General features: G+C 44.4%; 1 long non-coding RNA gene across 1 annotated transcript; it reads right to left on the reverse strand.

The window, feature by feature from the left end:
• Positions 1–1,227: 1,227 nt before the first annotated feature.
• Positions 1,228–17,647, reverse strand: LOC309515286. The gene is made up of 3 exons (XR_014212397.1): positions 16,725–17,647; positions 16,166–16,316; positions 1,228–1,310 (listed from the first exon to the last, which is right to left on the reverse strand). It is a non-coding gene; the product is annotated as an uncharacterized lncRNA (long non-coding RNA).
• Between the last annotated feature and the right edge of the window lie 407 nt (positions 17,648–18,054).

The following is an 18,054-nucleotide window of genomic DNA, read 5'->3' on the forward strand; positions in this document are numbered from 1 at the left end:
ACAGGAGAGACGAAGCAGGAACCAGGAACTTGTAGTTAGGTGTTTATTATATACAGTGGACTATTTACAGGAACAGAACACGGATCTTTAGCTAGCTCTCTCTGACACGACTCACAACTCCTACACTGACACAGAACAACTGAACCTCTGAACTCTGAACCAGCACATTCCAGTTAGTAGGCTGTTAATTATCACTCCCTTGAGAGAGCATGACCAATCAGGGAGCGGACTCCATGTCTCTGTGTTATCACCAGGCAGACTTACGCCTTCAGGTTGCCTTCTGGCTGTCTGCCGAACCTTAATTGGCTCTGTGTGGGTAGCGGCACATACACAGTTTCCCAACAGTCCTCTCCTTGAATTTTTTTTGGGGGGGCCTCAGCTCCCACCCCATGGTGCCCAGTTTTGGCCTCCATTGGCTACTGGTCTGTTTCCTGGCACAATTCAAAATGCTGGTTTTAAAGCCCTACACAACTTGGGTCCAAACTATCTGAAAGACCGTGTTGCCTCAAGTTCTGAGATCTTCAGGGAAGGCCCTTCTCTCGGTCCCACCACCCTCGTAATACACAAAGGAAAGGGCCTTCTTGAATTGTGTTGCAAAATACTGTGTGGTTGTTCTTTCTGTTGAAAGCAGGACATCAGCCGCATGATTTACACCTATGTGCTTTGAACTGAACATGTAGAGATAAGGTTGGCACAAATGATTTGCCAGGTGGGCAGGAAGCACCCGTGTGTACTTGTTGCCTTTCACAAATTGGGCTAGAAGTGGAAAGGGGCATACCTATAATCTGATGCAGAGTCTTGTCTGCAGTAAGAATGCAAGTAAATTAACTTTCGCTGACACCTTTTGAATGGAAAGAAAATATAGAAGTTGTATAAGTCACAGACTATTTAAGTGGTTTTATCATGGTATGTTTTTACTTGGTTGTAAAGTGCTTTGGGGCTTTTCTTAGTGAGAATCAATACATAAATTTAATAAACCGAACCAACCAAACCTGACACCATTACCTTTTGATGCAATGACTCGTGTGTTATTGACAGCTACATATAACAACAGATTTCTTGTTTGAGAACAAAAACTAATGGAAATCATAGGACACGGAGGATACAATATTAGGTTCTAAGGGTGGAAGGATGAAGCACACCCTGCAGATGTCATGCTCAAAGTTTCTAATTTAAGTTATAGCTATAACATTTAAAAATACGGTATTTAATGAGATCTGATTAATACTGCAGTTATCATCGAGTATTTCTGCCAAGGGTTCTCTTGTAGCACTTACAAGGTTTACTGTTGCAGTCCTGTGGCAAAAATCCTGCAAGAAAAGAAAATGGAAATTCATACTGTATATAACCTTTACTATGCAGTCTGAAATTACGGGGAGAAAATGTTAAATATACTGTTTTCATTTTAGCTGTAAACTTTATACACCATTACTGAACAGTACCATAACAACTTTGTATAACAGAAGAAGCAGTTCTTTGTGCTGCTTTCAGATCCTTCCAAAGGCAGCCTTTCTCTTTTTGATCTCTCCTTTCCACCACTCAACCCTTATTCATCATATGGAAGTGAATCAAATTCTGTATCCTAGCCTGTGTTGGCTCATGTGCCAAATGGGAGATGGAGCTTCAGCTGCAGAAATGTTATATGGGATGGGGGCCCACGATAAAATAGCATTTAGGGCCCTCTATTTCCATTCCTAGCATTGGATTTGTTTGTATGGATGGTTTTTCAATGTCATCCCAGCTACTTTTTTGGGATCCCAATATGGATAAAAGCATATAATAAGTGATTTAGATAAGATACACTCAAGTTTCTTGAGACGTATCCTGGGGCTCCCAATTTCAGTCAAGTATACGCACAATGAAGGGACGTGGGTGGCACTGTGGGTTAAAACACAGAGCCTAGGACTTGCCGATCAGAAGGTTGGCGGTTTGAATCCCTGTGACGAGGTGAGCTCCCATTGCTTGGTCCCTGCTCCTGCCAACCTAGCAGTTTGAAAGCACGTCAAAGTGCAAGTAGATAAATAGGTACTGCTCCGGCGGGAAGGTAAATGGCGTTTCCGTGTGCTGCTCTGGTTTCTCCAGAAGTGGCTTAGTCATGCTGGCCACATGACCCAGAAGCTGTACGCCGGCTCCCTTGGCCAATAAAGCGAGATGAGCGCTGCAACCCCAGAGTCGGCCACAACTGGACCTAATGGTCAGGGGTCCCTTTACCTTTATACACACAATGAACTATTGGGTGTGGGCTAGCACTAAAAAAAACTGGTTGTGTTGCCATTTTCATTGCCAACCTTTGAGTCTGCTTTCTGACTTACTTAAGGACTCATAAATCCAAATGGTTCTAACTCTGCAAAATCCGATCTATTGGTATCAACTTGGAACTCTTCTGGGTTCTTCAACTTATTGTGATTGGTGAATGCTTGTTGTTTTATGTGTCAGGGCTCGAATGCATCATGTGTGGCTGGGATGTGGAGAAGGGAACATTTGCTGCTCCACCTCAGACAACAAAGGGACAGCGAGAGAGAGGGTGGGAAGATGTTGGTGCAGTGTAGGATGAAGTTTTAAGTTCTGCATGTATTTATTGCTTGCAAGTTCACCTCTTGTGACTACCAATATATGGCTGACACTGGCGTAGCTCGCGTTTAGAGGTCCCACTGCCCACATACCTATTGCATTGGCACAAAGTCATTGCTAAAAATCAGGTAGCCAGAATGACAATATGTACAAACTGGGGAAATGCCATCCCCCCTTCTGGAGATTCTGTTTAAGGCAAAATCTGGAACACGGCAAACATGAGGAAATGGGTGGATTTGGACAGAGTGAGAGAGTGTGGGCAGCAAGAAGCCAAATTTAACAAGACGTTGAGTTTGTTTATCTCGTATTGGAACAATGAAGTACAGCATTTGGCAAATCCACCCTCTTTGCTGGGGGATGTTTAAAGACTGGGAGTACAGATGAGTTAGACTGAATCTAAAGCTGAGAAAGAAAATATTTTTAAGAATGTATTGAATTGAAATAGCAAATATAAATACTGGATATAGTTATTTACTGACAAATATATATTCTATTTATTATAATTTTAGAGGTTTGCTTATTGGATTAAATATTACATATTTGATTAAATATATAGAATTCTATATTATCCATGGGATGCGGGTGGCACTGTGGGTAAAACCTCAGTGCCTAGGACTTGCTGATCTCAAGGTCGGCGGTTCGAATCCCCGCGGCGGGGTGAGCTCCCGTCGTCCGGTCTCAGCTCCTGCCCACCTAGCAGTTCGAAAGCACCCCTAAGTGCAAGTAGATAAATAGGTACTGCTTTATAGCGGGAAGGTAAATAGCGTTTCCGTGTGCGGCGCTGGTGCAGGCTCGCCAGATGTCGCTTAGTCACGCTGGCCACATGACCCAGAAGTGTCTCCGGACAGTGCTGGCTCCCGGCCTCTTGAGCGAGATGAGCACGCAACCCTAGAGTCGGACACAAAAGGCCCGTACGGGCAGGGGTACCTTTACCTTTTTTATATTATCCATACAGCTTTCCCTATATATATATTTCATTTTTTAAAAAAAGATTCTTATATCACCATTGCTCCGCTCCCCCTCACTTTTAAAGCAGCAGCTATTTTTATTCCCACTTCTGAGACTAGTAGCAGGTGGCTAGCGCCATTCAAGCCCAGAAATATCCTTTTAACATTCCAGTTTGTTTGTTTTTTTGACAAACTCCCCAAATTGCAGGAATTCAAAAGTATATGTTGCCCATGACTCCTGGCTTAGGAGCAATTTAAACTGTAATACAGGCATTTCTGGCAGCAAACGACATTCAATGGAGCTAGCTGAGGAGTGTGAGGCTTGTGGGAGAAAACGCATTGCAATTTGTAATGCAGATCTTCCTTGATTCTCTGCAGGATTTCACAAATCCCTCACGGTAGACACAGCAGGGGAATTCTTACCTTTCACATTTCTACAGTGCAGGCTCTGAGAGGTCCTTGAATAACACCATACGATACAATCTACTTTATGAGCTGGTATCCTGCAACTGCAATGTATATTGTTTCTTCGATATTTATATCTTTGCAGGGTCCGCACCTACATTTTAGGCAAGGAATTGGGCTTCGTTTCGTTTTTGTTTTTAAAGTCTAAACACAAAATTGATGGCCGGCTTTCATATCCTGGCATTTTTATTTTTATTTCAATGCCATTTTGAGTTCTTTACTTGCACAGTAAGAGAAATGGAAAGAGACTGTTAAATAGATTGGCAGGAGCCTGCACAATCGGAAAAGAGTATTCGTGTGACTGGCAGTTATAAAAAAAGGTAAAGGACCCCTGACAGTTAAGGCCAGGCTCAAACAACTCTAGGGTTGCAGCGCTCATCTCACTTTACTGGCTGAGGGAGCCGATGTTTGTCCGCAGTTTTTCCAGGTCATGTGGCCAGCATGACTAAGCCGCTTCTAGCGAACCAGAGCAGCGCACAGAAACGCCGTTTACCTTCCCGCCGGATAGGTACCGATTTATCTACTTGCACTTCGTGCTTTCGAACTGCTAGGTGGGCAGGAACTGGGACCGAACAACGGGAGCTCACCCCATTGCGAGGATTCGAACCTCCGACCTTCCGACCGGCAAGCCCACAGTGCCACCCGTGTGGGACCAAATTTTCATAGATGCTTGGCAGCCGTGTAATCTCAGCAGGTACTAAAAACTGCACCATTTGTACTGCATTGTAAGGATGAGAATTTCCCCCCCCCCAGGAGGGGCCACATATAATGGTCAGGGACTGCACTAAGGTGGTGGTGGGTAATTCTCTCTCGCTCTCCCCCTCTCTCTCTCACAGACACACACACATACCCCACTAATTTCTTTTTACTTCCTCCTCCATAGGTGGGAGTACATTTCTGGTAGACTGAAGGGGAGCTTGATTCCTCAGCCCCTCCCATGGTGAGATAAGCCTGGCCTATTCTATTGCCTTAATCCCTTTGTGCATTAATTAGACTTAAGCATGTTGATTATATGATGCGAGTTATTCCCGCAGTTGGGAGAAGGGTGAAGAAGATGCACCATCTCTGTCTACATCCTTCCCCTCCTGACTGCAGATTTATTTAGAGTTTAAAACACTGTTTAAACTTTAGAGCCGCTCACCCCATCAACTTGGGCCCCAGATCCAGGTTGGGTTGACACTGGATGCGCATGGATTAGTGTGTTTGTGTGCTAGTAATCATGAGCCTTTGCCACTATCAATGCTTTCCCCACTGATTTCAGGGCTGCCCCTGTTTGGCTTGCACTATATTGGGGAAAGGGTACTATTATATGGCTGTAGGACCTTCAGCAGAGACTTTGTGACAATGGCATCAGCATTTATGCGGTTGTTTGCACTTCTCACCCTTGTTCCCAGCAATGAGAGGGGAAAGAATATTGATGGGTAATGAAGAGACTGCACAATTTTCTTCGGGATCAGCACAAAGTTACACATAGCACAGGTGTGCTTTTAACAGAGATAAATTTGGAAAGTTTGCATTGATTAATTACTCTCAAGTTCTCACATTCATCTGCCTAGTGTGAAAAGAACCGGGATCAAGCTTATATACAGAGACACACATTTGTGTATGCATTATCATGCATACACATTATATATATTTTTTTAAAAAAATGTTTAAACTGAGGAATAAGTAGCAAATGCTAGCCATTTGAATAATTTTGTTCCTCGGGAGCCAATTAACAACAAATGTCAACAGCCACATTACCAATTAAAATTATTGGACTGCTTAATTCTGCGTCTAGCTTAGGTTCTAGAAGGTTATTTTGTGGGGGTTGGAGGTGGGGTAGACGTGTTATAACACTAGAGAAAACAACCAAGTAGTAAAATGAGAAATCAGGACCAAATATTTAGCCCCGTGGGCCTATCTTTTAGATCTAGGAACCTAGCAGCTAGATGGAGAGCTTCTGTGTTGCAGTCCAGACACTGATTATTAATCTAATTTAAATAGTCCAGTTTTTCTCTTTCCCAAAGTTCCCATTTTCCATTGCAGTTTATTTCTTTGATGCCCTGATGGGGAATCTCAGGGCCAGGGTCCTCCTGGCTTCTCAATCTGGCCCTTAGAACTGTTCCCAGGACACATCCCTCACCAGGGTGCTTAAGGATGTGCAAGTATGTGCAGAAACTAGTCTACTGTACAAAAGTTGCTCTGCTCACTTTTACCCACTGCTGCCATGTGACACCCCCATGCCCCATCTTGAAGGTTGCACAAAAAGGAATGAAGCCCTCTGGCAGAAAAGAGTCCCCCATCACTGCTTTAAAGTAATAACACATTCACCATAAAAACAAATCACTTCTGAGTAAATGCAAAACTTCCCATAAGCCAACTTGAGGGACTTCCTGGAGCACAGTGCATGGAGCCTTGATTGAAGGGGGAATCAGTGGGAACCCAAGGCATATACGAAACCCAAACATTCCTAAGCAGTCAGTTGATAAAACGCAAGAATTTGATGTGCTAGCCACACCAACTCAGACTTCAACTCAAGTGGCTCCAGGGGCGCCGACTTATAAAAAATATTGGGGGGCCCATACCGGGGTCCTGGGGGAGGGAGAACGCGAGAAGCAGCGCGAGCCTCTGAGAGAACGCGAGACCCCGCGCAGCTGCTGCTCCTGCCTCAGCTTTGGCGATGGCGGCGGCTGCTGCTGCTGTTCGGTCGGCGGCTCCTTTGCTTTGCTTGCTGCCACCCAGGCCCCGGGAGCCACAGAGCCAGCGCCGCCTGCGGAGGAATATCCAGCCCATTCAGAGACGCTGCTGCTTCTCTCTCTCTCTCTCTTGTTGTTGTTCCGTTCGGATTCCCCCTCCCACCCGGCGGCTCCTCTGGCGCGTCCTGGCAGCAGCAGCGGTGGCGGCGGCAGCAGCTCCTCCTGCAAAACACTTTTCCCTCTCCCTCGGTGTGTTTGTATTTGCGTGTGTGTGCGCGCGGCGAGCGAGTGCACCTCCTGCCTCTCTCTCCCTCTCTCTCTCCCCCGCTGTGCCATCTCCTCGGGACTCTCCAGTCCTTTTGATGTCACCGCGGCCGCAGCGCTGGCCCGCCAGACTTTACACGAAGGTTCACGCACTAATAATTTTCTTAAATTATTGGGGGGCAGAGCCCCCCCCAACGAATTTTTGAGGGGACTCGGGCCCCCTCAGGCCCCATGGAGTCGGCGCCTATGAGTGGCTCTTGGGAGAGGGTACATCACACAGAGGTATTCAGGAACACCAGAAGATGCCTTATGTTAGGGTTGTTGCAATGGAATTCTTGATCCTGTCCTTGTGCAGAGTATAAATGAATGCTGCCCATCACAAGAATGACTTTCAAAGCTTTACTGGAAACTGTCCTAAAACAGATACAAATAAATGTCACAAGATGCAAAGTAACACATTGCTACTTTTTTTTTTTAAACAAGCTAGCAATGCAGCCCTGTCTTCTTTAGAGTCCTTAAAACAGTTCTATAAACTTTCCTCTCTCTGATCCCAGAGAGACAGATATCCTAAGCAACTTGTTTTTTCACCATCACAGAGTTTAGCTTCAATAGCTACTAGCTCCATTGCTGTTTGTTTGTTTTTTAAACCACTTTGGTTTCACCTTCCTTCTGTGAAAGATCTGCAGCCTAAAGACTGAAATGGAAACATCCAACCTTTTCTGCCGCATTTGCCAGAGTGTAACCTCCTGAGCCTAATGCAGCCTTCCCTCTGCAAAATGTTTTCAAACACAATGCATACAAACATTACATTTTGAGCATATTAAGTTCTATCTTTAACATTTAAATCAGTACTTTTGACACTGACCGGCAGCAGATCTCAAGGGTTTCAGGCAGGGATCTCTCCTAGTTCTACTTGGAAACACCAGGGACTGAGCCTGGGACCTTCTGTATGCAAGGCAGGCGCCCCACCACTGAGCTATGACACTGCAACACTGAGATACCCCTTTTTTATTTTTTTGGCCAAAATATGCTGGGTATTGAGCTTGGGATCTTCTGCATGCAAAACATGTACTCTGCTTCTGAGCAGTTCCCCCTTCCTGTGAGCAGGTTAAAGTCATTAAGGTAACTATAGCTGGCTGATGAGTTTGACAGCCTCTGCATTCCCCCCCCTCCCAGTCAACATATTTAAGTGCTGGTGTTTGAGCTGTTATTGCCGTGGTACACCTCATTTCTATTTACAATGTGCCCATTTCTATCCAACAGGAGAAAAAGAGATAGAGTGAAATGATTTCACAAAATTGCAGGAAGGAAATGCATAATGTAATTGAGAATACAATAAATGGCACTGCCCAGACTAACATGCTGCATTCTTCACTCTAATTAGCTCCTTTGGAGCAGAGCAGATTGCTTTCAATAAGCCCAAGAAAATTGAGTTTGATTCACTGGAGACAATCTGGGTTCAGTGGTTAACCTCACAGCCTTTAACAAGGGAACTTCTTAAGGATACACAACAGTAACGAGTGAACTTGTCAATAGAAATTGGGGGCAATGTCAGGATTTGACCTGGTTTCAGATGGAAACAGCTCTTGGAGGGAAAATTTGGACAAGAGAGGGGAACAGTGGCTATTTCAGCACATTGGAATGGAATGGAATTGTACGTTTCGCAAAATGGAAGTCACGTGTGACAGAGATAAAGGCTCCGTCCTGCTCAAACAGCTTTGTATTGTGTTGCTACTGTCTTACCATAGATGTGTGTTTATTATGAATACCAGTGAAAAGTAGGTCTCTAATAATATTTGATCAAACCGTTGGCCAGAGGACCAGCTGTGGCAAGGAGCTTGCTTTCTCCTCTAATCAGAAGAGAGCTTCAATGTTTCATTTCCTTAGCAAGAGGAAAGACAACATGGTTCTAATGATACAGATATGAGTGGCTCTCTTCAGATGATCATGTGTATTACTTCCCATACTTCAGAATGTGGTAAGTTACCCATGGTGTATTTCTCACCCTCCTGCTCATTCTATGTAGAAGAGGCCCTGAACTTCTGCCCCAAAGTGCTACCCTGATGGTACCACTAGTTGGAGAAAAAATAGTGGCAGTAGTGGCAAATTGAGATGGTGGCATATTGGGATGAGAAGAGAAGGGGCGGCATGGAGATAGCTCCTGGCTAACAAACTCAGCTTGCTTCTTAATGTTGCAGTCCTGTGCACACGTCAGTTGGGGTAAATCCCATTGAACTCACTTACTTATGAGTAGAGTTGTACAGGATTGTGTTGCAAAAATGGACCCAAACAAATGATTCCCAACAAGCAAGAATGGGCCCTTTTGTTCTGTACAAGTTCATTATAAACATGCAATATGATTTAAAATTAAGCTTTGAAGAGTCGTTGTTATATATTGTTGTACTGTGTATTTTGGGTCCGTGGACTGCAATAAAAACACTGTGTGTGTATACTGAAATTGTCTTCTGCAAACATGTCACACATAGCTTGAGAGTTCCAGATTTGCTACTTGGGTTTCTTTCTTTTGCAGTTCTGGAAGGGGTGGTGAAGGTCACACAAAGTAAACGCTTCTGCTATTTGTATTAAGCATAAGAACTTAATGTCATGGTCTGGCCTACGGCTGCGGACGTCGGGACCGGGGGCAAGATGGCGGGGTGGGAGCAGGAACGAGGGTCCAGAAGTCAGGGGTCCAAGGGTCAGGAAGCAAGGAGGCACGAAGTCAAGGGTCTGAGGGGCAAGAAGCAAGGAGGCACGAAGTCAAGGGTTTCCAAGGGTCAAGAAGCAAGGAGTCAAGGAGCCGAGGTCCAAGGATCAGGAAGCAAGAAGCCACATGCAGCAAGGCAGGAAACGTGTTGCTGTGGCAAAGAGCTGAAGGGAAATGTTGCCCCAACCCAACCACCACATTAAGATGGGAAAGGAACTGTAACCATTCCGGTCCGTAGAGAAGATGAGAATCTTTGAACAGCAGCTCTTAATACATTGCTTTAAGAATGTTCACCTCACGTAGCGAAGTAGTTTTTAGCATCCTGCAATTAACCTGAAGGAAGATCTGGCAGCAGTTGTGGAGGTGGGCAGAGGGAGGCGGGGGAGGGAGAACCTAAAGAATAAGGGATCTATTCATGTCATGGAACCAAACATTTGGAGAAGAGCTTTTAAGCAAGATCGATGCCTATAATGAGAAAAGGGTTTAAAAACCAGCAAAGCAATAATGCACATATTAGCTTTTTGATTGAGCGTGCTGATATCTTCCTCAAAACAATTATGCCATTCATCCTGTAACAAACATAATGACCCTGATAGACTCGCACGGGAAGCTTGAGTCAATCAATCCCAACCTCTTATTCAGATAGACACCAAGCACTGGGGCGGGCCAGCCCTGCTTCCTTGCTGCTCTTTTATTTGCTTCTTGACACATGCCATTAAGGCCTAAACTTTACGGAAATGTTGCCCTTTTTGCTTCCCCCCTCGAACAACCCCACCCCCCTCTCTCCAAAGCCTAATTGACTCCTCTAAACAATATATTATCAGGCTAATGATTTGTTCTTGTAGCCTGGAGAGTTTCCGACTGTGTTTTCTTTTGAGAAACGCATAAATTGTAGCCCCATAATCCTATCGGGAAGGTTTTTAATAAGACATGACATTTCAGAAAAACTAAAGCAAGGGACGGGGTGTCTGCCACTCTATGGGCATTGTGCTCAGGCCTCGGCGCTTAATCTAAGATATTGAATGCCAGCTGCCAAATTGTGTCTGTAACATTTGACTGTGCAATGCGGTATGGTTTTAATATTCATCAGAGAGCTTCAATACAGGCTGACAGTACAGAGTACACTGCTATTATTACAAAATGATTTCTGGGCCTTGAGGGAACTTGGTACCATGCTGACTGAAGCCATATAGCTAAGTACTGAAGTACATGGCAGCTTTGTATTCAAAGTACCTTTGCCATCTTTATTCATCCTTGGAAGAAGGGATGTGGGTGGCGCTGTGGTCTAAACCACTGAGCCTCTTGGGCTTGCTGATCAGAAGGTTGGCGGTTCGAATCTGCACGATGGAGTGAGCTCCCATTGCTCAGTCCCAGCTCCTGCCAACCTAGCAGTTCGAAAGCATGCCAATGCAAGTACAGTGGTACCTCAGGTTACGTACCTAATTCGTTCCGGAGGTCTGTTCTTAACCTGAAACTGTTCTTAACCTGAAGCACCATTTTAGCTAATGGTGCCTCCCACTGCCGCCGCGCCACCAGAACACGATTTCTGTTCTTATCCTGAAGCAAAGTTCTTAACCTGAGGTACTATTTCTGGGTTAGCAGAGTCTGTAACCTGAAGAGTATGTAACCTGAAGCGTATGTAACCCGAGGTACCACTGTAGATAAATAGGTATCACTGCGGTGGGAAGGTAAACGGTGTTTCCATGCACTCTGGCTTCCATCACAGTGTCCCATTGCACTAGAAGTGGTTTAGTCATGCTGGCCATATGACCTGGAAAGCTGTTTGTGGACAATCGCCAACTCCCTCAGCCTGAAAGCGAGATGAGCACCACAACCCATAGTCACCTTTGACTGTACTTAACCATCCAGGGGTTCTTTACCTTTTTTACCTTTACCTTTACCTTCGTTGGAATAGCCCTACAAAGTTAATCAATGTTAATGCAATGTTCCCATTTTACAATGGTGAAATTAAGGTTGAGAAATACCAGTTTGCTCCCAGCCAGTGTTGGCTTTAGGTTTTGGTGGCAAGAAGACACCCTCCATTCCTTTTTTTGGGGGGGTTCCTTGGTGGGTCTAGCTCCTCATTGCAGCTGGTCATGGAAGCAGAGAATTGTAGAGTTGGAAGGGATCCCATGGGTTGAAGGAGCTGCGTATGTTTATCCTGGAAAAGAGGAGATATGATAGCCATCTTCATGTGGTAACATGGAGACAGTTTTTTTCACTGTTGTCACCAGTGTTGTGGAATGCCCTCCCTGCTGAAATAAGAGAGTCCCCATCAGTATTGGCATTCTACCAGTTCCTGAAGACACACCTCCCATGAATTGATTGTGATTTCATTGTTTTAACTGTTCTAATTATTATGTTTTTAATTATTTGTTTTATTGTATAATTTAATTAAGGATGCTTTAATGTTATTTTGCCTTTTAATTATGGATTGATTTTGGAGTTGTAAACCTCTTAGAAGATATTTTGGTATTTAAGCAGTATATAAATTAATAAATAATAACACTAACTGGATAGGCCAGAGATTGACCTTCTGCATGGAGGTCTACCACCAACCTAAACCCCATCCCCAAATGCATATATAATTGCATAGAGAGGGAGAAGATGGGTGACCAACAGGAATCATGCTGCCCCTTGTTTACAGATATTGCTGGCGTCTGACCGGATACCAAAATCTGCTTGTATATTAGCCACAGGGGAACTAGAAAATATTTTTCCAGATCCAATATTAGGTGTCCACAGCAACATCTATCTGATATCATAAAAATCTCTGTGCAAACTTCCCTGAAAGAGAGGGGAAAGTGCAAAGGTACCAAATATTAAGAAGATATTAAAGCTCACTTGAGGTTTCAAGATTTATTGAATGGAAGGGTAAATATTGAGAGAGATTAAGAAAGATTATAGAGAGGTTATCAGGTCATTGTTGACTCAGTGGGAAACGAATCGCACTATTCACTCGAATCAGTGCATGGGACTAGGCAAGAGGAGGAAGAAAAGGTACCCTGCCCAGCTAGCAGACACAGAACGAAAGGAATCTTAGAGAAATTTAATTCAGTAGATGAATTAAAGCTGAATCCATAACATTCACATCTTCCATCGTTTGAAGTTGGTGCTCATCAAAATTTTGCAATGCAGTTCTTCAAGCAATATTTATAAAAGTGTATATATCAGGGGAAGGTTTGCATTAAAATGAAGATATTAGTGAATTAAGGGACAGAGGTAGTGCTGTGGGTTAAACCACAGAGCCTAGGACTTGCTGATCAGAAGGTCGGCGGTTCAAATCCCCAGGACGGGGTGAGCTCCCGTTACTCGGTCCCTGCTCCTGCCCACCTAGCAGTTCAAAAGCATGTCAAAGTGCAAGTAGATAAATAGGTACCACTCCGGTGGGAAGGTAAACGGTGTTTCCGTGCGCTGCTCTGGCTCGCCAGAAGCAGCTTTGTCATGCTGGCCACATGACCCGGCAGCTGTATGCCAGCTCCCTCGGCCAGTAAAGCGAGATTAGCGCCGCAACCCCAGAGTCGGCCACAACTGGACCTAATGGTCAGGGGTCCCTTTACCTTTTATTAGTGAATTACTGCTTGCAGAAATGTGTACATTAATCAAAACGACATAGAACAATGTATTTAATCAGATAAATTTGCACGTTTACAGGCTTCTATAGGCATGGCAGCACAGAACAGTCCATTGTTTGGTGCAGGTGGTATAACATCTAAAGGCTCTTGAAGAATGTATAATTTGCTGTTGAAATGGAATACACAAGATGAAACAGTTAAATCGGCTATGATTAAGTGGGCACAGGATATTGGTCATAACATCATGTCTGCTGACTGGGAATGGTTGTGGAACACCGGTATTAAATTTACGGCATGTAATGCCTTAAAGGAAAATATTATGAAAATGGTTTACAGGTGGTACATGACCCCAGTCAAGCTAGCAAAAATTTATCATTTGCCTGATAATAAGTGTTGGAAATGTAAAGAAACTGAAGGTACTTTCTATCACCTTTGGTGGACATGCCCGAAGATTAAGGCTTTCTGGGAAATGATATATAATGAAATGAAAAAGGTACTTAAATGTACTTTTCCTAAAAAACCAGAGGCCTTTCTCTTGGGCATTGTCGGCCAAGTGGTGTCAAAGAGGGGCAGAACTTTCTTTATGTATGCTACAACAGCAGCAAGAATACTCATCGCAAAATATTGGAAGACACAAGATCTACCCACCTTGGAAGAATGGCAGATGAAAGTGATGGACTATATGACACTAGCTGAGATGACTGGCAGAATCCGCGATCGGGGAAAGGAGATGGCGGAAGAAGAATGGAAGAAATTTAAGATTTACCTTAAGGACTACTATAAACTTGCTGAATGTTAGAATGTCGAGGTTTGAGTAAGAAAGGGTTACAGTGAAATAAGATTAGATGAAGAAAAGAGTAAGAGGACAGAGGACTGACAGATGTACTTAGAGTTGCTAAAAACTTTTGGACATTGGGATGCAGAAAGGGGAGGTATGGGGAAGTCGGAGAAACATGGTTTATGAAAAAAAGGTTATGAAACTATACGTGTTTGTATGTCTTTTTATATGTTTGTATTGTCCTAAAAAATCTGTAAAACCAATAAAAAAATTTATATAAAAAAAATAAAGGCTCTTGTAGGCCAGATTAGGTATTACAGGACCTGTGCAACTGCCGCTGAAAGCTGCAGTCCTGTACATCTGCCTCCAATTTCCCCCTATAATGTCTACAAAATGCATGGCATACATGGCATGAATGATGTTACTTTCTCACACCAGCTCCACTTCATTGACTGTGGAGGTGAGAAACTTGCAACATGATATCATGCTGTGACATTAGCAGTGAAGGCAAGAAGAGGAGAGATGTGTCATGAACACATCTGCCCCAAGTAGAGAGGCACAGCATGAGTTAAGAAGCAGCCAGCAGCAGGGAAGCTTGCATTACCCTCAGACAGTGGGGAGCAGTCGGCTGTCTGCTCCCCTTCCCCCCCCCTGACAATGAAAGGAACGCAGATAAGACACTAGCAGAGAGCGGGATGGAGAGAAGCCAACTAGCTCAAGAAGCACAGGCAGGCTCAGAAAACAGGAGGGGGGATATTTCCTCACCGGAAGAGGAGGCAATTAATCCTATGAGCCCAAGGAGTGGGAAAGACAGGAAACAAACCAGAAACGTAAGGGTCATAGGTTCAGGATATTCTGCAGAAGCAGGAAGAACTCATCAGAAGGGTCAAATGAATTGTAAGTTACGGAAGCTCCAAAAGAGCTTCCAAGGCTGGTTGTTTGTTTTGGAATAAATCTTCAAGCTAATTACGATTTGTGTGCTGTGTTATCAAGACGGCAGCCTGGGCTCCTGACAAGATGTGGCATCTTCCATCATCACATGTCATAATGTCTAGTTCTGACTGGACTAACACATCTTGAGAAAGGCTATGTTCTAACCACATTCCAATTCATAGATTTTGGCTCGAGATTTGTCAGATCTGTCTATTCCTGTGTGAACCTGCATGCATATCATGGGCAACTTCTGATGCCCTATTCCAGGTCCCCCTGCTGCTGTCTCCAGAAACAAGAAGTTGATTCCAGAGAGCATTCCATACATGGAGAGCTGCTGCAGAAAAGGCCCATTCTCATGTTGCCACCCTCCGAACCTCTCATGGAGGAGACACATGGAGAATGGCCTCAGAGGATGATCTCAGGGTCTTGGTAGGGTCATATGAGGAGAGGCAGTCCTTGAAGTATTGCAGTCCTAATACTTAATGGGTCAAAACCAGCACTTTGAATTGGGCCTGGAAACTAATTGGCAGTTAGTGCAGTCTGACCAAGATCGGTGTAATATGCTCAAACCTTCTTGCCCCCGTGAGAACCTTGCTGCTGAATTCTGCACAAGCTGAAGTTTCCGAACTGTCTTCAAAGACAGCTTTATGTATAACACATTGCAGTATTTTATTGTGTGGTGTTTTGTTTTTGTTTTGTTTTGCTTTTATTGCTTTTATTTATTTTTACTTTTTGTAAACCGTTCTGAGAGCTTTGGTTGAAGAGCACCTGCTAAATACTGCAAGCAAGCAAATAGTTGATACTCAACTTCTCACACATGCATAGCCACTCCATTTTGCTTTATGAATTCGCACACAACATAGACATGTGTTAGTAGACAGATATGGTGAATTTAGCATCTCCAGTGCAACACAGGCAATTAGGATGGTGATGGATGTTTTAAGGGCTCCACTAGTCCGATGCCATGCACATTGAACTTGATTAGCATTGTGTCCACTGTTTGCATTGTCAGCTCACATATGCCTGTCGTCTTGTACAGCTTCCTCAAGCCGACGTTCCAAAATGATGCACATGTCACATCAAAGCAAGCAATGTCAACTTGCATTGCATTACATCCTATGACATGCTGTGATCTTATGTAACTGAACACAGCACATTCTGTCATTTTGCACGACAGGATTAAAGAGCAGGGAAATTATCTTAAAATAGACCACAACACATTATACAAAGCTATCGCTATCTTTTCCTACCTTCCAAGATTACAATTATCCATTAGGCGGCACAGGCACACAGGAAACTTGACTGAGAATGGGACTGCCCTGGGTAGACTAGTTTGAAGTTACTTGGTCCTTTGTCCATCTCCAAGTCCACAGCATCTGAATGGCATCACGCTGACTACCCCTGAAATACACTAATATATAACCACTTCCAAACCACAGCAGTAAAAATAATAAAACAGCGGCATGTCCAAAACCTGTATCAGTTTTATTTATTTATTTTAAAATGTGGGTTTTTAAAAGTCTTTTAAAAGTGGAACCTGGTTTATCAGGGCAAATGGGTCACTGCCCCACCAATCTTAGTCTACCCTCAGCCTCAAAATCACAGTCATGAGGCACCATCATGTTCTACCTTGGGTTGACAGGCTGTGGGGAATGAGAAGGAGGGTGAAGAGGAGTCTGGGATGTGGGGGCTCATGCAGCAGAGCAGAAGTAAGATGAGGGAGTCCTCCTCTTTCTCTGAATCTGGCAGCTCTGTCTGGAAAGGCCATTCACATAAGACATGGGGATCTCGTGAGTAAGCTCAACACACCTTGCCTTCAAATGTTTGGTGAGTGGGCATAGGAACCCATTGGGACAACTCAATAGCTCCCATGTGGTCTGGGAACCTCTTGCCCTAGTTTTGAACTCAGGACCTCCTGCTCCTAGGTCTGCTAGTCCTGTCATTCAAATGCTTAGTCAGAACCTTGGAGCTGGTATAACTCCGAGTCTGTTGGTGAGTCTGAGCTGTTATGCTGCCTCAACAAAAATCTCTTCCCTCCGTTTAAGAGCCTCTACCATTGTGTTTTGGATGTGTCAGGACATAGCTCAAGCTCCTGAATTGGGCACCAGCAACTCAGCTTCCAGTCCATTGATTCCTGGCCAGCAGAAAAATTATTTTTCTGGTCTTGATAGTCATGTTCAACCATTAAGTTTCAGGAAGGCCTCTCCTCCTTCCGGAGGGGAGGTGTTCTGGGCGGGAGACGACTCCCGCGTCACACGGGGAGCATTATGCCCCCTGCCCCATCCACATGGCTGGTGCGCCACTCCTCCCGGTTGAGCACCCAATCGGGCGGCTTGGTGGGGGCGTGGTTTGCTGCTCAAGACGCAGCCGCGTCAGCCATTCAGCCCCTTTGCTCACCTTCTTGTCGCGAGTCACCCACCCACCACCCCCTGAGGGCTTGGGGCTTAGCTTTTCTCTTGACCTTGCTATGGACCTATGGTTGGTTGCCCAGGGGGCCTGGTAGGGATTTTTCCAACTGGCATTAGGCCTTTTGGTTTTTTCGCCTACCTCGTAGCAATCGTCACAACTTTCTTGGTATTGGGCGGTTAGGCATTGGAATGTGTTGTTGGTGTGTGGAAGGGCAAGGTGTGGCCATCACCTACCCCTTCAAATTTGGGTATTCCATTAAAGGAAACCAGCGGTTGTGTATCCTGTCCGATGCCTGTGTGATGGGGGGCCATGGCACGACCCTCGGTGACATCAGGGGAGAGCTTATAGTTGTATTAGCATCAAAAGGCTCCCCCTACTAGTGGTTAACCCCCTCTTCTGACTCACCCCTCTTCAAGTGGGTGGAGTCAAATTTTCCATGGTCTAATGCCTAAGCCAATACCTTCTCACTTGCTGTAATCAATGAAGTTGTGGCCTTTTCTTGCCCATTAACCTTATATTCTGTGTCAACATGTCTTTATTCCACCAAGCGGGGGTCAGGTCCTCGAACCTTTGAATACTGATCGCAGAATAGGGCTGTTTTCTTTGTTGAAGTAAGGGTAGCAAAAATGCAGCTAAGAAGCTCACATCATAAAAATTTCTTTGGAAATTAAACCAATGTCCAGACTTTAACATTCAAAAACTTTACTTGCAGAAACTGATAGTTGCGTGT

Source organism: Podarcis vaucheri (genome assembly GCF_965113315.1).
Source record: "Podarcis vaucheri genome assembly, chromosome: 12".
NCBI classification, from domain to species: Eukaryota; Metazoa; Chordata; class Lepidosauria; order Squamata; family Lacertidae; genus Podarcis; species Podarcis vaucheri.